Source organism: Ursus arctos, unplaced genomic scaffold, assembly GCF_023065955.2.
Source record: "Ursus arctos isolate Adak ecotype North America unplaced genomic scaffold, UrsArc2.0 scaffold_39, whole genome shotgun sequence".
Taxonomy (NCBI): domain Eukaryota; kingdom Metazoa; phylum Chordata; class Mammalia; order Carnivora; family Ursidae; genus Ursus; species Ursus arctos.
Window position 1 is genome coordinate 716,558 of NW_026623055.1, and position 14,989 is coordinate 731,546.

Consider the following 14,989-nt stretch of genomic DNA (forward strand, 5'->3'; position numbering starts at 1 on the left):
GCCCTCAGCAGAAGCCCACCTGTGCCCCCTGCTGGTGTGGGGTTGAGCTATACCTTTTTCCAGGTCACCAGTCCCCTCAGCTAGACAACTAACTGAAACATTTATGTTAGGAGATATTTCAGGATCACCTGATATTTGAATTTGCTTCTTTCTGCCTCGCCCAGGTTTCACAACTGGGACATAATACATTTGAATCAAGCTCAAGGCTTAAAGCCCCCCAGAGAAGCCCACTGGTTCAACCCTGGTAATAATTCTACTTGTGTTACCCTTACAAGCAGGCTTATTTGGTTATTGTTGTTGTCAGCGTCTCCTGTTAGGTTCACCAGCTCCCGTGGTATGTATCTTGTCTATCTCTGTCTAGGCCTTTTTCTTTGGTATGCTGAGTTACTCTTGAAGCACTGTTAAACAAATGATAAGCCTTAGGTTACATTTGGGTAAATGCTGTAACTCTTCTAGAGATAATATGCAATTCCTAAAGTTTTAGTGTTTTAATATAAGCTCGTCATCACTCTTTTCTGGCTATCGAAGTGTTACATGTCACAGAAGTAACCTGACTTCCTTGCCAGCCATACTGTAAACTCATCAGTTACTAACTATGTCCATTCTGTGTTTTGTTATTTATAATTGTTCTTATTGTCTTGTAAAATGAGTTTCATCTTCAAAGAGATTCATATGAAGGACTTTTTAGGACAGGTACAGGTATTTGATATCTTTATGGAATCCTAAAACTGAAATGGGTAAAAATTTCCAGAACTAACTAAAGCTGCATTCAAACTAAACAAGAATTAGCAACATAGGACTAAATGAACTAAAGGATTACAGTGTTGTGACTCTTGTTTAAAACATTACTGGTTCTCTAATGTTTACTCTTCCAGATTGAGGAAACTTTCTCTTAAGACATCAGTGATATACAGAAATAATAATAAAGTAAATTAAAGCATTTAACTTTTCTCTCTACCTGAACCCTCTGAAATTAAAAAGGTCTCAGTAAGTATTCTTTCTTCCATGGCAATCATAATCATTTGCATAAGTTCAATAAGTATTGTTCCCCTTGTAACAGGCACCATTGGAAACATTGGTTATTTTACCATAAGGCTTTGGCTGGAATGTCATATTTGAGAGACATACGTAGACTCAGATATGACCAAGCAGCTTTCAGGAACTAAGGTTGACTTTATGAAACCTGGAGCCATAAAGCCCCCTGGAAATGGCCTGATAACTTGCTTACAGATTTCCCAGCAGCCTCACCAGGTAGGTAAAGAATGTCACTTCCTGGCAGGTGCAGGAACCTCAGGATACTTTGGGGACCTCATGGAGAGGAACCTGCCCAAATCTACAGGTATTACAGGCATGACTGATGACAAGTACTTGGCTTGGCTTCTGGCCTGGAGAGGCTACTAGAAGTTCAACCTGGAGATTCCTTATAAAAGTTCCAGCAAAGCAGATTCTAAAAGATCTATATGATCAATCAATATTCTTGCTGAGCTTATGTAAATAATTATGCCACGTTTGTTAAAATTGGACTTTTTTGCAAACAAATTAGTCCTGATTTGGCTATCTCTGGAAATGAGGGTTATTTTAGAGAGAAAAACTATGTTTAACTAACACACATTCGTGGATGTTAAATTCTAGATCTGATTGTCCTTAAATGTTTACTTAAGCTAGACAACTTGAGGTAAACTTAAGAGAAATAGCTTTTTTTCTATTCCTATACAATAGCTCATGTATAGATAATCTTCATGCTTTTATTCTATGGGGCTAATAACAGGACCCCATGGACATATATTTAATTCTCTGAATAACCGGGAAATGGGATAGATTCCGCAATGATTATATAACTCGGCTATCACCTAGACCAATGTGGCTGGGATGATGAAGCCATTCCCTAAAAGCCAGAGCGTACCCCACTCCATAGGGTTAACTATGGGCTTGTGGAGATAACGGATGACCCCACTTTCCTTGTGCCTGGACTGGATGATGACTTGGGGATGCCTTTATCTCTTGACAAGTCTGCCCCCACTTGCCAGTGATTCCTTGTTAAGATATTAAGGCTAGACCTCAAACAAAGAAGGCTTCTTAATGCTTTCATCCTGCATAGTTACATTGAATCCTAGAAGCCACCTCTATGGATGTACAATTACAAGGAGAGGCTTTAGCCGAGCATACAGCAGCCCTCCTGGTAAAAAGGAGCCTCAAAGCTCACTATGGGACAGTCTGACTGTAATGACTTCACATCAGGTCCAAGACCAAAAGCCACCAATGGATAATGGGAAGCCGACATATTAAATACCAGGCTATGCTTATAGATATGCCTGAAATAATACTTGAAACTTATCAGACTTTAAACCCAGTTACCCTTAAGCCTGGACCTGACCATTGTACTTCTACAGAGCATAACTGTTCAGAGGTTATTGATCTTGTCTATTGTAGTTGACCAGATTTAAGATGTCCCTATTGAAAATACAGAGGCAATTGGTTCATCAATGGTAATAGTTTCATGGAAAGGAGGGGTAAGAAAAACTGGGTATGCTATAGTCAAGTCTAACTCAAGACTGCTGAGGGCAAAGCCCTGTCAGCAAACATGTCTGCCCCAAAGCAGAATAAATAGCACCCACCCGTGCTTTGCAATTGGCAAAAGCCTTAAAAATATTTATACTGACTTCAAATATATTTCCTTGGTCCTCCATGCTCATGGTGCATTTGGGGGGGGAATAAGGGGGATTATTATCGAGTCATAACTCCCCAATCAAATATGGGCCTGAAATCATTGCATGTATGGCCCTCCAAAACCAAGTAGCCCTTGAAATCCTGACTGCAGTTCCAAGGAGGCCCAGTATTTTATGACTGGCTCCTGGCTGGGATCCAATGGCTCTGCAACTTAACCTGTGTCCATAGCTTCCTCCTTGCTGGATAAGCCACTGTACTCTGGGTTTTGCTTGGATGCATGGATGCATTATTAAAACCATTACCAACTCAGCCAACCTTCCAAATTTAAAACTATGGTGGACATGTTTTGTGTTACATTGGTATGACCACCTAGCATCTATCTATCTTACCTCTTTGAGACTGGAGAATGTCGTTTGACACATGGAAACACTTGAATACATGGTCAAAGCCCTAAGTGATACTCTACAGAACAGAGTGATGTTAGATGTTTTTAACTGCTATACAAGGTGAAATATGTGATAGCATAAGAACAATGCTGTGTATACAGTCCAGATTACCACAAAACACTTCTGGGTTTCTACCTGACATGAATGCTCAAATTGGTGCTTTAAATTATCTCTTTCCTTTAGTGATTGTTTTAAACTCTTGGACTGGAGGAAAATTATCAAAGGTCAACTATCAAAGATCTTTTATTCAGATCTCTCCTTATAATATTAACCTTGTTTTGCCATATCTGATGTCTCCCTGCCTAGTGCCAAGACACCACCTTCACCACCGTAACTTCCGGCTAGCAGATGACACCTTCTACTCGAGGAGGTTCATCCATGTTGTCCACGTTGGTTCAGCTGCCTCCCCTTTCATAACTCATTTTGGAGGCTCCATGGGTACTGTGTGTAAGGAAAGGACAGAGTTCCAGCAGGGCCCCATTTCCTGCCAGAATGCCCGGGGAATAGGTTCTATTGCTGTCACCAGTGAAGGGATTAACCACATCAATACATGTGTCACAGCTTAGAACCTCTGGCCCCAGAACTTTGTCCCACCCCGCCCGTCATCTGTCTCTTTCACTGTGCTTAGCACCATGGGCATTCGCCTTACAAGAAGCCCCACAGCAGTTTCTCAGTAAAAGAGTCTCAGAGACAAGACCTGTTGTTGGACGGGTTTTTGTCTCACTTCCTCGTTGTCTGAGACACTGTGGGTAAGTGTAGCTGCTCCCACTGCCATGATATACAGCACAGTAATAGTCAGCCTCGTCCTCAGCCTGCAGCCCGGAGATGAGCAGAATTGCTGTATTAGTGGAGGCATCTTTGGATCCAGAGACTCGACTGGGGACACCAGGTCCCAGCTCCTTGTCTGAGTCTGAGTAGTAGTACAGGAAATATCGGGGAGGGCTCCCTGGCTGCTGCTGGTACCAGTATATGTTATAGCTGCCAACACTGATGTCCCTGCTCAGGCCGCAGGTGAGTCTGGCCGTTGTTGCCAGAGATGCAGAGAGGGAGGGCGGCTGGGTCAGCACAGGCTGTGACAGGGAACCTGCAAACAGACACATCAGAATGAAGAGAAGGGATAGGGTGCATGTGGTTGATGAGCTGAACCAGAGGGATCTGACTCAGCTGGGGGGGGCCACCCTCTTGCCCTGGGGCCTGTCCCTACCTGTGCAGTGACACAGGAGCACGAGGAGGACAGGGCTCCAGGCCATGGTGACACAGCCCCTTCTTAGCCCACAGAGCTGAGGCTGGGCTGCCCCTGGCCTGTCTTATCCCCTGTCCAAGGGCCTCACAGAGGAGGGGCTGCTTATGCAAATGGGACCCACACCTGCTTCTCCCTCCTGTGCTCATACAAGTCTGTGGACCTTGGACAGGGAGACTTCCTGATGGATGGACTAGTTTCCCCCTGGTGGGCCTGGAGGAAGCAACTGTTGGGACCACACACAGGCCCAGGTCCAGGGACTTGTTCAGCCCCAGAAAGGACATGACTGCTCAGTTCCCACTGAAAGCAAGAAGCCCAGCCCCAGGACCTCCTGGCAGTGAAGGACTGCCCAGCTGGGAGCCCCTAGCCTGCATAAACCCTCAGACAGCATCTCGCAGCACCCACTGCTGGTCTCTGGAAGAATCTCCCTTCTCCAAGCCTCTTCTTCACCTGCTTCTCAGATTCCTGTTCCCACCATGTGAGAGTGACCCTTCATGAAGGACAGAGGTCCTGTGTGCTGTCCTTGGTCAGGCTTCCTCCGTGGGCTGGGGTCTAGTGGGAGGTACATGTGCAGTCCTGACCTATGAGAGCCTGTGAACAGCTGTGGAGCTGAGGACAAGACCAGGGAACAGAGAGCCGAGGGAATCTGTCCCTGCAGGAGAGCCTCACAGGAGGCGGGCTGGCTCTGGGTGCTGAGTGTGACAGGAGCTTCCAGAGGGGACACACACCTTCACAGAGGAGGACACAGAGCTTGGGATTGCTGGGTCCTTCCTGAGCAGGACTGAGAGGGCAGAGCAAACTCTGATGAGGCTGCTGGTGTTTTGGGGACAGAGCAGGGCCTGGGCATCTAGCAGGGAGCAGTGCAGTGCCATCCCGTGACCTCCCCTCCATCTACTGTGAGATTTGTAATCCCAACTGTGCCTGTTCTCACTCCTGCTCATTAGAGAATTAGCTTCATGGGAAGTCTTAGGATAGAATTTGGGACAGGGAGACTTGAAGGGGCCATGGGAGGGGGGTGGCCAGAGGAAGATGACAGCCAAGGAAACAGGGAAGGGTGAAATGGCTTGTGTCCCCAGGTGGGACACAGGGAGATGACTGGAGCCTGGACTGTGAGAGAGGGAAGGATGGTCCAGAGTGTCAGGTGGATGGAGGGAGATGCTCACAGAGACGGGGATGCCTAGAGTGACACAGGTGAGGTCAGGTGGGAGAGCGGGTGGAGGGCTGGTGATGGGTCTGTTGTCCCCGTGTCACATAGAGTCCATGTATGAGCTGTGCAGAGGTGTGGAAACACTCACAGACAACCAGGGCTGATAGATGCCTTCCCTCCCCCAAAGCAAGGATGTGGATGTTACAGCATCCTCCTACCTGAGGGCTTAGTCTGCAACATCATTCATTCATTCATTCATTCATTCATTCATTCATTCTCTCATTCATTTTTAAACACACATTTAAGGAAGATCCACATGTGTCAGTTCAGTGTTCATCACAGGATTAAATAAAATATGATTTTTCTTCATTTCAGAACGGCCTCTACGTTGTCTATTTCATATAATGGGCACAATTGCTGTCTGCCTTTCTCAAATTCTGTGTTTGAAAGCCCAACTTACGTCACAGAAAGGTTCCTACTCAGTCAATTTGTGTCTATTTATCAAAAGATTCCTTGATACACTGCAGAAAAGTATGCAATTTTGTATACATCAAATTTGAAGATAAGGAGGACCTAAAACTTAAGGAAAAAGGAAGAATTAGAAAGAATATTTGACATATCTGAAAAATGCAATGTCAGCTTCCATAAGTCACCATAAAATATAGAAATTCGTGGCCGATATCATGTTACTTAGAAATAGCAACTAAAATCATGACAGTTTCAGAACTAATGAATTTCTTGTATATTTCATCATGAATAAACTGGGGGGTCACAGTAATCAGCCAGGCTCTCTGACCTTAAATGGAGCCCTGAGCCAACCCTGGAACCTATCTCAGGCCTTCTCAAGGCATCTGGGTCAGAACAATCCTGTCCTGCTGGCAAAGTCTGGAGCCAGTGGTGAGCACAAGGATTGGAAAACTGGATGCGGGAGAAGAACCCAGGGCCTAGGAGCCCCTCACAAAGTTGGAGGGAACGGAGAGTCCCCCCGCCCCTGCACCCAACTCCTGGGGGCTCTATGGAGATGCTGGTTGTCCCAGGGGAGAGCTGTCCTTGGATTGTGCTTTTCATGTCTGAAGGACCATGCTGAGGGGCTACAGTACCAAGGAGTCCCATCAATGGGTCCATGTGTGAGCAGAAAAAGCGAGGGGTCCCCAGGACAGGGAGGGGATGAGATGCAGCTTTCCTGACACATTTTAGGTCCCCAACTATTTTCTGCGATCTCTGCCCTAGTGGCTCTACTTTCTTAGCACACATCATACAGATCTTCCTCAGAAGTGTCAGAATTAAGACAAAATGAAAAAAAAATTTAAAAAAGACCAAAAACCAAAAACAAACAAACAAAAAACAAGTCCAGTAGTTAAAGATTTTAAAGGGACAAAGGGAATGCAAAAATTGACAGTCTCTACCAGGCCAGGAAATAGTCTAACCACATCAAAGACAACAAATCCCTGGTGAAACCCCCCATGCTGTTTCAAAGGAAACCAGGTCCTGCATCCCTTCCCCCAGATAGGGAGCTCAAACCCTTTCCAGTTTATCCATTCTCTGGGAGCAGGTCCCTAGCCTTATAGGACTTAAATATATAACTTATAATATATGATATGTATATGCAACATGCAACATGTAAGATTTATAAATAATATATAGTATTTTATATCATACCTGATATTTATATTTCTCAGAGTATGCATAAAATAATGATATATGTAATATAAACATAATATATTGTACACAATTTATGTTTATAGAATGCTTATATATTATATACAAATTTATTATGTGTAATATTTATTTATAGTAATTTATAATAAATATCACAAGTATTATTTTTCCCTTCTCCCCCTAACAAGGACCTGGACGCCCTGGAAGGCAGAGCAGCGCAGTCTGACAGGACCCTCGAGGACGAGCTGGAAGCCATAAGGTGACAGAAAGAATAGGGCTTTGCTTGGGAACAGAGCAGTGCAGATGCCTCCCTACCCCCAGCGTCTTCTGTCTTCAGCCCTAAAGGGAACTCCTGGTCTCTGAGGGAGGAGCTGATAGAGGAATGAGGACAGGACAGAGAGGCCACAGAGCTCTGCTGCCTGAGGCCACGGTGTGGGCCTTCCCCTCCACCCCTCCCCAGGGGTCTCTGGCCCTAGACCCAGGTCCCATGACAGGTGATTTTTGTTTCATGATGCGATCTTCTCCAGGCATGGCCCTGTCTGCCCCTGTCTGAACCCCAGCCTGGGCAAGACCTCCACGGGGTGGAGGATGAAACGGGAAGGAGGAAGGGAGTCAGAGCTGAGCCCCCATGCAGCTGCGGGGGCACAGGCGCTGCAGTCACACATCAGTGAAGACCAGGCCCGCCAAGTGTGCAAGAATTATTGGAGTATTTCTCTCCTTGGTCTGGACCAGAAGCCTGTCCTCACAGGCCCGGTGCCACAGCGCCACCTGCTGGGCTGAGACGCCAAGTTCTCCAGACCCTCCAACACCTCCCTGTGCTCCTGGAATGATGTCCAGACTTTTGCTATTGGATCTAGAATGATGTCACTGCCCAGGGTAGTAGAATGAAGAGGTGCCCTCTGTAGTGTTCGGGCAGAGAGACCCCACCTCCCCACATCACTAAGGATCTCCGGATGGTTAAATACACGGTGTATTGCACATGCTTATGTTACCAGGTATTTCAGGATTACCTGACACTGGGGTTTGCCTCTTCCAGAAGCTTGGGGTCATAACCGTCCACCATCATCATGAACCAAATAAAAGGCTTACAGTTCTCAGAGTACCCAGGTGGTTCACATCTCTTAGTAATTCTGCTTGGTCGAAGCTTCCAGTTGTGTTGGTGTTGGTGTTGGTGGTGGCGGTGGTGGTTTCGATTCTCCTGAGCGTCCCGCCAGCCTGCACTGCAAGGACTTTGATGCCTGTCTCTGCCATGAGAATAGAATCCTGTCAGCGAAATGTGTCTTCTGCTCCTGCTGACTTTTCCGGGTTCAAAATGTCCTTGAAGGTTAGCCTGAAAAATGCTTCTATATTTGACTCTTTTATATACTTAATATATTTTAATTCAGTTCTCTAATTTTAATTAGTGTGAAGATTGGTAGACACAGAACGTTACTATAAGTGGAGCCTCCTCTACTGAGCACTTCTTCCATCTCTCCTGCACTGAAAACCCTCATGGCCTAATGTGGAATTCGTGGGGGATGAGTGTCTAATATCTGGGGCCAAAAAACAGACATTTATGCAAAATCCTGCAACAAGCAGGGGGGTAAGCAGTAGACATCCTGCGGTTAAACTGGGGGCAGCAAGCACATGGCAGGACAGCATTGAATGTGGAGTTGGATTTCGGTGGTGGTGGTTGTACCTTCACAATATTAAGTCATCCAACCCATGGATGTGGGGTCCTCTCCCTTTTGCAAATCTTTTTTGTATTTTCCGGAAACCTTTGTACTTTTCAGTTTGCAAGTCTTTTGTCTACTTGGTTAAGTTGACTCCTAAAAGTTTTATTCTTTTGGATGCCATCTTAAATTTTGATAGCCTCTTGGGCTTCTTCATTGTTGATGTAGAGAAAATCACCTGATTGGTGTAGGGAATTTACGACACGAACTCCTGTAGGAGATACTAGGCAAACACAGCTTAGGGGTGATAGTAGAATGTGTTCCCTATTTTGGAAGAGTAGGAACAAGTAATGAAGCAGGAGGAAATAGGAGAGGGAAGCTCTGCGTCCATGAGCATGAAATGCACGACCTCACAGGGTAGACTGGAGCACAGGATCAGGTTGAGAACTCAGTGGAACCTGTGCTGCCTCCAGTACTCACGGGTAAAACAGAAGAGCATAGTTGTTGGGTTTTTTAAAATTTTTCTAGTTTGAGAAATAACTTGTTTATGTGTTCTAGAACTTATTTAGTTATTTGTGAAACACTAATCTTAGAAGCACCCGCTATTTTGATTGGTACAGGTAAGGAAGCAATAGGAAGTGTCAGGAAGGACCCCCCTCTGTGCTCCTGACCCTGTGGTTCTGTCAGGACTGAGAGGAGACCTCTGCTTCCCTCTCTCTGCCTCCTCAGGGTGTGGTCCTGGGGAGAGGACACTCCCTCCTGTTACCCAGCCCCTCTCTGCTGGTTGAGCAGCTCCCACTCCCTCCTCCAGCCTCCAGCATCTCTCACCACCTTCCCCCTGGACCCAGATTCCTCTTTCTCTGAGAAGGTCAGTGACATCAAAAGATAATCTCTCAAGCTTTGACACCAACCTTGGACTGTTGTATTATTTGGAGACTGAGAAAATAATGTAATCCACCCCACTAATTCAACTTTATATTTACACTAGAACTTTGCAGTTACAAGCCTACAAAGTTCTGATTATAAATTATTCACAGATAATTTTACTTCCATTTTATTGATTCATATGCTCTAATACTGACACATTTTCAGTTATGTTTTTACCTGTTATACAAATCATTGGCCATTACCCTCTACAGTAAGAGCCAGATATTAATCATTTGCATCATTTTCACATTCAATATCAGTATTTTGGCCAATATCAAAAATAAATAGATATCAGTAGGATAGGACATGTGCATGACAAAATTCAGGGATGCTCACCAGAGGGTCATTCATGTCAAGGGGATGGAGGCTATTAAAGTGAGTCTTTAGGTGGGAGGTTACCAAAGACCATCAGTCTTCCCCCATATGTGTGTGTCTGGCCCACCTGTCAGCTCCCCATGTGAGGAAGAACTGAACGAAGACACTCAGGAAGATACATGGATCTTCACCAGAACATTGGTTCCCTTGGGATGATGTATCTTCTCCATTTGGGGTAGTTGTCTATGACCGTACATCTACTCCACATATGTGTCCCATCTCTGCTTCTGGTCAAGGACAAAGGTAGGTATGAGAAAGGAACGTGGAAATGGAAATAAGGAACCGATTCTCAGAAGGGATACAGACGAATGTGGTCCAGGGAAGGTCTGTGCCTCATGCAGTGAACAAAAGGGACCAGAGGTCCCTCAAGGAATTCCAGGTGAAGGTAGGGTTCCCCCTCCCCGTCCTCTGAGGAAGACATGGATAATAGAGTAGGAGAGGGACTGGTCAGTTACTCTTTTGGGCAGGATATTGGAGTTCTGGGGATGCCTTGGAGTGGGGGAGGAGGTGAAACAAGGAAGAGTAGGAGGAATGAGGAGCCTCTAAGGCAGAAAGAAAGGACTCCCTCTGCTTAATCCATTGCAGGTTCCCAGCACAGAGCCTCTGCCTCTCCAGAGGGGAGTTGTGTGAGGACCCTGCAGAAAATGGTGGAATGAATGGCTGAGGGCATGAGGAAGCTGGGTGGGCACAGAGAACCTGCAAGAAGATTGACCCAGTCTCTGGGGCACCTGAGTGGCTCAGTCAGTTAAATGTGTGCCTCTTGATTTAGGCTTAGGCCCTGATTTCATGGTTGGGAGGTCAGCCCCATGCAGGGCTCCACACTCAGCAGGGAGTCAGCTAGAGGATTCTCTCTCTCCCTCTCCCTTTGCCCCTCCCCCTTCTCTCTCTCTCTCTCAAATAAATACATATCTTTTTTTCTTAAAGAAGAAGATTGAACCAGTCACTGCTCAAGACACTGTGAGCTCAGAGATGCCGTTGTGAGCTGAGCTGTCATCTGTCCCCCCGCCTTGTGTCTTCCATTTTGTGGGAGTTCCACCCCCATACTCCTTTCAAGACACTGCACAACAGTTCCTCCCATCAGAAGAGCCTTGTTCCCAACTGTGCTCCCTGACATTTGCTCATCTGGGCAGGGACCTCAATTGTACTAACCTGGACGTTCCTGCTGCTCCAGACTTCAGGGCAGGAGCAGGTGACTCTTCAGGAATCCCACACGGGGTGGGGCTGGTGGACACCACCACCTGCAGGTGAGGTCAGGGACTCTTCAGTGAGCTGCACTCGAATGACAGGTACTGATCTCATGTGGACTGCATGTTGCAAATGTACTGGGGGCCATGTAGGAAGCATAACACCACAGCCTCCCAAGGGCCACTATGGGACTGGGGACACTGAGTTTCACTCATTCCTCCCCTTTGTTCTGGGGAATAGAGTCTTTCATGCAAATACCCTGCTGCCACCCCCCATGTCCAGTCCCTGCATCACTCTGGGCTGGTGATGGTTGCAGTCACAGGAAGAAGGAAGAGATGACATGGGTTCCCCAGGGGCTGAAGGAGACCAGCATCCAGTTTCTCCAGGGGTTAGAGGGCCACAGTGGAGGAGAGTCACACACGTGGAGAGCACATTGCCCCCAGTCCCACTAGAGAAGGCTCGGGCTCCTCCCACATGGGAAGGAGGTCGGCATTTGTCTTTAATCTCTTGTCAGTTTCACGGCACCCCGTGCTGGCCACAGATCACAAATTCTATTTAAATGTAATTGGTACTTCAAAATCCTGTTTTTAAAAGACAGAATAGACCACAACTTACTATCTTTTGAATGAAATGGATAATACACAAATATGCAAACTATGAATTGACATGTGGACAAAATAAAAAATGAAGAAGAATCACAATGTTAACCTCTGTTATAATAAGACATTAAAACATACTTTATTAGGAAGAAAAACATGGTTCCATTAGAAAAAGAGCGAATAAACAGACCAATTTCTGTAGAAAAAAATATGGGCTCCTGGGTGACTCAGTCGGTTAAGCGTCTGCCTTCCATTCAGGTTACGATCCAGGGTCCTGGGATCAAGCCCCTTGTGGGGCTCCCTGCTCAGTGAAGAGTCAGCTTGTCCCTCTGCCCCTCCCCCAGCTCATGCTTGCTCTTTCTTTCACTGTTTCTCTCTCTCTCTTTCAAATAAATAAATAAATAAATAAATAAATAAATAATATCTTTTTAAGAAAAAGAAGAAGGAAAGGCAGAGAATAATATTAGAAACTATTCCACCAAAAGGCATGAGATGAGGTTAGCTTCACAGGAAACACTAACAAGCCTTCAGAAAGCAGAATATTTTATTTGTTTGCTTCATATATATGTTATTTCAAAATATTGAAAAACAATGGAAACTTTCATTTTATTTTATTTTTTATTTATTTTTTTTACTTTTAAAAGCAAGCTCCATGCCCAATGTGGGGCTTGAACTCAAGACCCTGAAATCCAGAATTGCATACTCTACTGACTGAGCCAGCCAGGTGTCCCCGGAAAATTTAAATTCTTATAGAAACAAAATGTAATACTGATAGAGACACCTGAAAAATAATATACAGGAAATGGAAATTTGCAGACCGGTATTACAACCTCTTTTGCAAATGATCTAAATGCAGTATCAACAGTGTGACTCCAATATCACAACCATATGTTCATACACCGTGACCATATGTGATTTACAGCAGGTGTACAAGTCGAATTCCGTGTTAATAAATTATTTTATATAAGATATCCTATTAATAAATCAATAGATGAAAATCACATTATCTCACTAGATCTTGAAAGAGCCTTTGACAAATGGAAAGCAAAGTCCTAACAAAAGCTACATAAAATGGAAACAGACACATTTGTACCGTGGTAACACACGCTCTCCTACATGCCTAGAACTCAGCCCCACAGACAGGAAATTAGCTACTGTGGGGGGGGGGGCATTTCTACAAGATCAGGAAGACGTATATGTGACCTTAACTTCATTATTCTTCAATACCTTTCTGCAAGTAATAGACAATAAAAGTGAACAAGAAAATTTACTGGTTAGATCGCAGCATTGGTGGGAATAAGAAGGGAGTCATCCCCAAAGACCCAAATATATGATTTCCCAATCCTTCCTGATAGAAATCAGCCCAATGAGCAGAAAGAGCAGGCATTCTTATGGAAGAATAACAGGAATATATAGGTCTGGAGACTTCTAGAGATTGGCAAAGGACCAAGATTGAAGATCCAAGATTCCTCACAATTCATGGGAGAGATGAGCACCATGGACATGCCACCCCCGGTCCATGAACTTCAGTGCGGAGACCCTGTGTCCCAATGGATGGGGGCGATGACCTTTCTGTGTCCTTGGAGTCCCTTTGTCTAGGGAGAGGCTCCTGTGAGTGACTGGGGGGACAGGAAGGAAGGAGGAGCCCTCACTCCCAGGACATACCCTTGCATGGACTTGGCCCCAGGGTGGCGGCAGCAGGAGCAGCAGAAGCAGAAGCCACAGGCAGAGTCCGAGCAGGTCCGCATTTCCACAGGCCTGGAGCTCTGTGTGAGCCCTGAGATCCTGTCATAGGATAGGCAGTGGGGAGCAGAATGTCCCCAGACTACAGCCCAGGGATGGTCAGGGAGCCAGAGCTGTCAGGACTGGAAACAAAGAAAGGGTCCCCAGAAGTTCTCACCGTCATAATAGTTGAAGATTTGTCTCCCCATAGATGGTACCAGAACACATATTGGAAACTCCCGACGTGTCAGGACTCAGACATAACTATACTGTTTTGCTGGTTCTTTCCCAACTCATAATGGACTCTGTCCACTGCGTGTCCTGCCCCTGGTACCCAGAAATTTTTGCTCAATTTGAGAAAATGACAATATCTGTGGCTAACCAGGATGGGGTCCAGGGACAAATTTAAAAGAATGTGAAAAGAATCTGCGGACAAATTTCCTCAGACGGATCTCAGGCCCCAGGTTATACCAAACAAACAAAGGAAGCAGCTGACTTGGCCAGGTAGATAGTGCTGCACAGGGGGCCACATTGCTGTGGGGATAGCCCAGGGCACTGTGTGAGCATGCAGTCTGCTGTCATGGGATGGGCAGTAGTAACCAGCCTCGTCCTCAGCCTGGAGCCCAGCGATGGTCAGGGAGCCTGAGTTGCCAGACCTGGAGCCAGAGGAGCGATCAGGGACACCTGAGGGTGGATCTCTATCACAATGGATGACGGTTCTGGGGGGGTTCCTGGGAGCTGTTGGTACCAGCTCACACAATACGCACTCCCGATGTGGAGCCGCTTCCAGTGCAGGAGATGGTGACTGTCCGGCCCAGGGATCCACCCACAGAAGGCTTCTGAGTCAGCACAGACTGGGCCCAGGACCCTGCAAGTGGGAGAGACAGGGACAGGGTGATCTGGGGTCTGCAGACAAGAAGAGGAAGCAGAACACACCTGTTCTCCCAGGGCCTCTTCCCCTGTCCCTGCCTCCAGTCACCTGTGCAGTGAGCAAGGAGGGTGAGAAGGAGGAGGGACCAGGCCATGGTGCAGGTTATCCCTGGTCCTGACTTCTGTGCCCCACAGCTGAGCAGAGCCTCCCCTCATCTCTCCCTTCCCCTCTTCATCCTCTGAGAGAGGGAGGGCCCATCCATGCAAATGAGACCCCAGATCTCTGACCCCTCCCTGGCCCTGGGTAAGATCCTTCTGCCTGAAGATGTCAGTGGGGTCGGTAGGGGTGGGGCTGTGTGGGGACAGGGGTGGGAGTCCCAGCTGTGAGCTCTGAGCCTAAGGCACAGGCAGGACCAGGGGGCAGGTCCCAGCTCTAATCCCCCCCTCCTCAAAAATGGGACCCGAGTGCCCCCTGGTGTCCAGACTCAGGGAAACTATTG

General features: G+C 46.4%; 1 pseudogene; it reads right to left on the reverse strand.

Annotated features, from left to right (window-relative positions):
• Positions 1-14,061: 14,061 nt before the first annotated feature.
• LOC125282355 (immunoglobulin lambda variable 1-40-like) lies at positions 14,062-14,644 on the reverse strand (annotated as a pseudogene).
• Positions 14,645-14,989: the final 345 nt, after the last annotated feature.